We start from the raw sequence: 8,422 nt of genomic DNA on the forward strand, positions 1-8,422 counted from the left end.
TTTGGGGGGGTGTTTTCAAATTGAGAGGATTTTAAATAAAAAAAAAAAAAAAAAGACTGGATCCCCTGGTGAGCAGTTAATGTATTGAAACCAGAAATTCTTTTTTCTTCTTTCTCTCTTGTAAATCAATGAGACACTCCTCAAGGATATTGAGTTAAGGGTTATGGGGGAAAAAAAAGGCTGTGTAGTGAACTGGGTGGGGGGTTTCTTAGACTGATGGGGCTGTGTGTGAAAGGCCAAGACATGCATGCTTTTCTCCAAGTTTCAGGCTGGTTTTTCCCGGCATAACATGCAAGAGTGTCAGAAATAGTACATCTGTGAAATACGTGGTACTGGATTTTCAAAAGAGCTCAGCTTGCACTTTAGATATCTGGGAAAAAAAAGCTGATTTTTCAAAAAGTGCCAGCAGAGCAAGACTCAGCAGGGGGAAGATGAATGTTGTCTCTTTTAAAAATTAGGTCCTATACTGTGTTGGTTTCGGGGGTTGGTTTGGTTTGGGTTTTTTTTTCTGACCTCTGGTGTGAACTTCCAACTGTGCTGTGTACATAAAATAAATTGCATGTAACAATAGCATTACTTCATTTTCCTTCATTATTAAGATGGCTTGCTGAACTAGTTTCACAATTCAGTGGAGGCAGAAATGAAAGCATGTCCCCCTGAGAAGGCAGACACCTTTTGCAGGTGCTGCAGCCTTTTCTCTGCCAGGTAAGGAGCACTGCCGATGTGTCTCATTGACCTCCTTTGCTCTCTGCCCCTTATGTTATGATTTCCCTTTGCATCATCAAGAAGCATTGCCAAAAAAGGGTATAACAATGAAATTATGTGTTTAGCCCAAAGCAAAAAATCTGGCATTTTCCAAATCAAAAGGCAGAAAACATGACAGTCCTTGGAGAAGAACAGATCCAGCTTCTGGCTTCAACTAGTTTATGTGTTAATGTATTAGCCTTCACTCAAGACTGCTTTTTATTCAAATCAGTGTTCATCTGTGTAATTTGTGCACATGGATGGTTGGTTGTACTTGCACAGGAGTTTCTGTCCACAATGTGAAGCTGCTGAGAGAGGCACACCTCCATGGGTAGCTCGTGTGAAAATGTTTCGGTGTTCTTTGCACGTGCTCACCTGCAGTCCAGCACATGGCCCTGCTGTGAACTGTAGGCCAGGTTTGCAATTATGTCTCAGCTGATGGTTGGGCTCCCAGTCTTTGCATGAGTGCAGCAGCGTGGTTTCCAAAATGCAGCTGCGTGTTCAAGGTCACATCTCAGTAGCTTACAGTGGAGAAATTTCTCCTAAATGACTTGCACACAGGGTGTCAGGAGCTTTGGGATTCATGAGTGTATTGTCAGGAACCTAAGGCACAACTTAGAAACATCCTTAATTCAGTGCAGTCCTGAGGTAGAAAGTTAGGGACTGCTGTTTTGCTAGTGGAAGTCTTCAGACAAAATACCTCAAACTGCTTCTCTAAGATTAGTTTCTGTGTCTTGTGCTGGAAACATTTATGCAACTGTCTTGATGTTTCTTCTGAGCTTTTATTCCTACAATTTCTCTGTTAACACTTTTCCATGCAGTAAGAAATCTCTACAATTATACTCTGCCGTAACTGATGGCCTTACCTGGCTTTAGATGTGTCGCTGCATCCGATAACCCAAGGTCCTGTGGTAGTATCTCCAGGAGATGACTTGTCCCACTCCTGTCTTTGGATGGGATAAATTGTACCCTGGAGGTGCCTCTTATGCCATTCACATGAATCACAGGAAGGTGCTTACCTTCATCTATACGCCTGAATTTTGGAGGGTGGAGTTGATGACAATCTTTCCTCCTGGTCCTGCATTTTACATAAACTATCTTATTTACAGCTTTCCTATAATGAGCCCAGTAGGCAGAATCAACACAAATGCCCTTGGCTTCTAGAATTCACCCCCCAAAAGAAAAAACAAATGTGGGTTTATGGGAAGATTTGCAAAGACCCAAAGGCTTTGCTAATTAGCTAATTAGCTGCTTTGCTAATTCTTGTTGACTTTAAGGGGTCATCAGGATGGTGGCCATGCTCGAAGCTTTTGCCATTTGTGTTTCTTTGGCTTTCCCTCATCTGAAGAGGAAGAAAGCATGGATTGATCTCACTCCTCACTGCTCATATCCAAGATCAAATACCAGCCTCTCCCATGAGAAGAGGAAACTGCAACATGGGCATTCTTACATGGCTTTTCTCTTGGAAATAGGACTTTTCACGCCTAGCAGAATCCTTGGCCAAAGACGATGCTGACACTTTTCTCTCTGGCCTTTCTCCTTGGCCAGCGAGGTGATCTCGTTCAAATCACATCACCTCTCTGAGATGCTGTCAGCCATAAAAAAAAACATTTTACAAATGGGGAAAATAAAACTTGCCAACTAAACTTGGCTCTGGGAGCTGCCAGTGGTAACAGGTAGGCACTGGCAGCGGCAGCAGCGCATGCGGTGCGTGGTGTGCGCGGCGACGTGTGCCTGAGAGGTCCATGGAACCAACGTCTGCTTTCTCCCACAGGGATTTGAGACGTCTGGGAGTGACACTTGTTGGTCACCAGAAGAAGATAATGAACAGCCTTCAAGAGATGAAGGTCCAGTTGGTGAATGGGATGGTGCCGTTGTAACACAGTTTTTAAAGTTGCTTCCTCAAGTGGGTCGGTCCTGCACTTTGTACTCTAGCCCTGAGATTTATTTTGACTAAAAAAAAACCCAAGAAAAGATAAAAAGGGAAATTCAGTGGTTTCTGTAACTGAAGGACGTTGGCCTCTGCTGCAGCATTTCTAAAGCAGTGTTTGACTTAAGTTTTCCTTTTCTTCCTATTTGTGTCCTCATTTTCATGAAGTCAGTGTAAGATGCATGGAACATGGAAACGAATCTGCTGTACGTGAGGTTAACCAGTCTCTTAAGCTTCAGCGGTGATGACAAGAAGCCTTCCACCACGTTGTCTGTACATGGGAGGTACAAATATATATAGCACCTTTATATACTGAATTACAGCAGCACATGGTAATGCTTCCAAGGACTGACTCGAATGGAGGATTTTTGTGGCCATTCATGGACTCCCAATAGCTGCAGTTTGCTGAAGTATAACTTCGAGTCTTACTTGTCTACAGAAGTGTATTGAAGAGCAATATGATTAGATTATTTCTCAATAGATATTTTGTTTTGTAAATTTAAAGAAAAGAAAAAAAAATGCTGTTACACAGCATTGAGTTATAGAGACTAGCATATAAACATGTTGCTTGCTCCATGGCAAATACAATACAGGGTGTATATTTTGTTTTCCTCCTTCTGTGTTACCAAGTTCTTTTTATTTGCTCTTTGGGGAGGATAATAGATGATGAAGATGTACATACTGTACAGTTTGCTACACATCAGGTACAAGATTGGGGCTCTTTCCTTGTTTTGTTCCTTCTTTTCTCCCTCTTTTACTCAGTCTCCCTTTTGTGTTACCCCTATGCTTTGTATTTTTGCTGCGGTTTGGTTTAAGCAACACATAAAGCCTTCAGGAGTTTTGATTATGTATATGAGGTAGAAGGAGTTTGCTTAAATAAAAGATGTTGCCCCCCTCTTCCTGTACACCATGGGCTGAGGACATCCAGAAGAAGGGAAGTAAAATATCTGGTTCTTGGTGGCCTCCAGTGATAACGTGGCATTGATTTTTCTGTGTCCTGGCCAACGATAGCATGGGATTGCCTCACCCAGTGCAGCCATCGCCTCTGTTCCCGGAGTCCAGGAGACAAAGCACGAGATGGTTTTAGCTGGAAGGAAGGAATTTCGTTGTTGCTTTTCTGATGATGTGGGTTAAGTCCTGGGGCACAGTGTGGAAATGAGCCCGTGGTCATCCAGTGTGGATATTTTGTAGTATTTCTCCCACAGTGGTGGGAGTGGGATTATTTTTGGAACTGTACTGTCCTAAGCTGTCTCTTGGCATTTTAGGTTTGGCTGTGGACTTGGCCACTTTGGGACGGGGCACAGAGGGGAGGGAAGAGCAGAGTAGCCCAATATGGTCACAGCTATGGCATCCTGAGGGCAAGGAGATGCCATTCATAGGGGCTAGCACAGCTCAGATCAGGACTTGGTTGTAGCTAGGGTTCAATGTATCCATTAAAGCCCATGGCTGGTAGTTTCAGAGGGACCTGAGGGCAACCCAATCCCTTGGGAATCACACCAAGAACTATTTTGGGATTGTCCTCCTCCTTTTATTGTAGATAGGATTAAACAGCACAGTTAATTTGGTATTCATAGGTTGGGCTTTTATTTTGTGAAGACTTAGATAAAGCTAAGGATTTTAAAACAGCTCAGTGGACTGCAAGGGTTTGTTGTTTCTGTAAATGTATTGGCTTCCTTAGAGTTTGGATAGCATCTTATGGCATTCTTCCTTAGCAAAAACATCAACATAAAGAGTTGCTGTAGCTCCCTTCATCCCCAGTGCTGTAGAGCCAAGCCCAAAGAGTTCAAACAGCCAAAAGGAGGCCTGTGTCCTTCATGTCTTGTAGAAACAGGTGTTGCAAGGCACCTTCAGCTGTTTCAAAGTCTTTCTTCCATTTCCCCCCGGCCTTTGGATGGGATTTGATACAAAGAATGTTTTTTAAAAAAAAGAGAAGCGTCTAGGAGAAGAGGCTGAGTGGTTTTTTTCTTAGCAGCAGGGCTTTGTTTGCTTACAGCAGGGCTTCTTCAGGAAATATTTGCCTGTTCTGAAATGGCCCCCTCCTCCTCTGCAGGTTACTGCTGAGTTCCTCAGGAATCAGGAGAAATAGGAGGGAGAGGAGCCACAGCGAGGTCTAACAAATCTTGATGGTGTCATTTCTCATCCCGTTGTTTCATTTTGGCAGCCACCAGAACACAAAAGAGGAAGAGGGTATCAAGACATAACAATTTCGGCACGGAAAAGAGATTTGTCATATAATAAATAAGATTATTAGAGCTGTCAGCAGAACAGTCTTCAGATTATTTGTGCCTCCCTGTCTGCAACGCTTGGGAAAATAACATGTAGGAAGACAGAAACAACTTATTTCATCAGGAGGAATTGTTTTGTTTGCCTGCATCCATTGGCGGCACTGAGATGCTATTAGCAAATATATAGCACTTTCTGCCCATCACCTCCACTCATTCCTTTCCTGTTGGCTCTGTGGGAGGAGTTGAACTTGGTCTTTTTTTTCCTGGGGTCTTAAAAGCAAAATCCCCTTTTCATCATTTGTTTTGCTGGGATACCTACCAAATGCTGGAGTAACCTTCAAAATGATGAACCAGTGGAAAACAAAACTGTTCTTAAGCCAGACTGCATTTGTAAATAGGGCACCTCTTCTCGCTTCCTCCAATAAATAAATAAATAACCTTTTCTATTTATTTCAAGAGCTGTTCTTGCTACAGATCTCTGTATTAACAGACTTTGTCTCGGAGCTAAAAGTAAAACGTCGTTTTAGTGGCTAGGGTCCAAAGGTTACAGCTTCTATGTCCATGAGTAAATTCCAGAGACAATGGAGGTTTTCAGTTCCCATCCAAGAACTGCAAGTATTTCGTGTGTTGGGCATGATTATATGTATTGGCATGCAGCAGAACAAGAGGACAGCAACTTTTTTGGCAGGTTATGTTCTTGGAAGGGGCTGTAGGTGGATTTCCTGCTTATGGTAAGTCCAAGCATTTTGCTTTTCCAGCTCGCTACTGCTGCAACAAATTCTGGTTTTTTCCAGTATATTTTGCTGATAATTGAGAGGGAGGTATTTAAAATGATCCAAAAGGTGAAAAGGCTTTTTTTGATACAGTTTTTCATTTTGGGAGAACAAGTGTCCCCAGGAAAGGCTTGTGTAGACTGACACCCTTTCATTGTGTAGCTACCACTTGGAAAAACTACTTGAGCATAAAAAAGGAAGACTGATATAAAAGGGAAAAAAAATCAGTTTAAAATTTTATTTATTCCTCCTATATGTTAATAGTGAGAAGAACAAAAGATGAAGGTAAAAATTTTTTTTGTCTATTCAGTGTTGAATGTAATGTAGAAAGTCCCAGTGCTCAAGAAATTGTGACTCCTTGGATTGCTGTGGACTTGAAATTAGATGTTAAGGCATATGTAAAATACATCAGTAGCAGTCTTAAGATTAACACGTAGTTTCCAATCCTTTACTGTAATTCCTTAGAGCAGGTAGAGCAGGAGCTGGTGCATCCAGCACTGTCAGAGCCGCAGCATCTGCCTCAGCTCCTTAAATCAGTGTTTTAACTCATAGGAGACTGTAGCATTGCTGTATTTATTCCTCCCCTTTCCCCCTCTTTGGATGCTCTCTGTGCATTTTGTTTGTGTTCATGGGGTTTTTTGTAGTATAAGATACGAAATTTTCTATTTTTTCATAAAAATAAAAACTTTGACTAACAGCAACATCCAGTTGTAGATCACACATACCCTTGAGCCCTCGACTTTCCATGAAGCATCAGGATTTCCCCTCTTGGAAAGGAAATAAATTCTCTGCATTTTTTTCTCTCCTAAATGCAGATCTGGTGCTACTCTTGTGGTCCCTGAAGGAAAGAGAGGCCTTTGGGATGAGCAAGACATGTAGACCCACATGAATGCATCCTGCCTTGTTACAGGCTGTTCCCGCTTTTCTCTGTTTTTTGGGGAAAATACACTTTTTAGTCTGGTTTCTGGGGCAAAGGGCCTGCCAAACCAAGCAAGCAAGCCCCAGAGCAGTCCCTGACCACATATCCCTCAGAAATACCATTTTTTGTGAATTTTTTTTTTCTCCCAAAATCTGATTTTCTCTGAATTTTTTTTGGGTGGGACCCCAGCAAACCCATGATGAGCTGGAGCACCTGCCACCACATCCCCTGCTCCGTGGATTTGGGGGCAACCACATGCTTCAGAGGGGCATGGGCCAGCCTTAAAGAGAGGTGTGAAAAGCCACAGGTGAGAAAGGCCAAGGGCCAGGGGGGAAAAGATTGACCTGGGAAGGGTCTTAATGGAGGTAGTGGTGGGCAGCCACCATCTTCTTGTCCACTGCTGGAGGACAAAGGGAAGAGGTGCGGATAAGGATAGTGTTTCCCCTGACATGACAGGAAGCTGTGGCAGATGATGGGTAGTGGTACACTCACACTGTGGCCAGGAAAGGCATGATAGGCTGGGACAGTGGGGGAATGCTGCCTTATATATTGAAGGGAGCACAAGGTCAATTGGGTTAGCAAATTGAGGTTGTCAGCAACTTGGATAAAATCCCTCTGAATTGACGTGCCAGTCCCCACTCAGTGTTTTCTTGTTCAGCTTGAGTCTGTCTGCTGCTGGACCACAATGGTGGCAGATGCTGTAAGGAATCAGAGGGGCTCTGAGGACAGAGGAAAGAATTGTTAATTTGCCCATGTAGGCAGCATCCCTGGTAGCTTTATGGAGGCAGAGAGCCCACTAAAGGGAAAATACAAGCATAGGGAAACTTCCATTAAAAATCAGAGCTTGCTGCAAACTCCTTCCACAATGTTCCATTTTAAGTGAGAACTAAGGAATTAGGCAATTTCCATAGGCCTTTGTGGTCAGATTGGTTTGGGACCAGCTCTTAAACAAATCTCAAATCAGTGTTTGCCTATTCTTTTCCTCTGCTGGGCTCTGAGTGAGAAAAGGCACTTGCACTTCGTGGGCACCAGCTAGTAAATATACCTGCACAGAAAGGTAAGGTGCTTTACCTTCAAAGTGGGTCTTTAAGCATGTGCCTGACTTATTTTTTGGGTGGTTCTCCTAAACAGCCTCTGTCTGGTCCCTGAATAAATGCGCAGCTGCATCTCGAGTCGCAAACACCAGCTCTCGTGAATGCTTAACAAGCTGTGCTCAGGGTAATATTCTCTGCATCGCTCTTGTTTTCAGTAAAGCTGAAACAAGCTGCAAAGCAAGATGACCCCTGTGCTGGAGACATTGCAGGGCAGCTAAACAGTAACTTGGTCTTACTTTCCTATCCAATAATATAAAAATGTGCCTGAAGGGGGCTCTGAACCTCTCCCCTCCTCTACCAAGCTGGAACGGTTCAAGTCTGTAATGCCAGAATCCCCAGAGGATGCTGCGGCCCCAGGGCAGGAGCAGCGGGGAGGCTGCTCCCCATCACCCCATGAAGCTGAGCTGCCATGCAGAAAGCAATGCAAGATTTATGAAGCTGTGGGGAGAAAGAGTGAGGGACTCTTCATGTATTTTTCATGGGCTGAACTGCATAAATAGCATGCAATGCATAAACTGTGACTGGATACTTCCACAAAAAAAAAAAAATAGGGACCAGCAAGCAGAAGAAGAGATGAAAGAATGAGATAGATTTATTCAAGTCAACAGGGCCTGCTCAAAGTCACCCTCAGGTGCATTAACAAGCAGGCAAAACAGCACAACCTCATCCCAGAACAATTCATCTTTGCTGACATGAGGGAGATGGACCTCAAGGACTGGAGAAGGGCACACGTCATT

Source organism: Corvus brachyrhynchos, unplaced genomic scaffold (genome assembly GCF_000691975.1).
Source record: "Corvus brachyrhynchos isolate BGI_N302 unplaced genomic scaffold, ASM69197v1 scaffold175, whole genome shotgun sequence".
NCBI lineage: Eukaryota > Metazoa > Chordata > Aves > Passeriformes > Corvidae > Corvus > Corvus brachyrhynchos.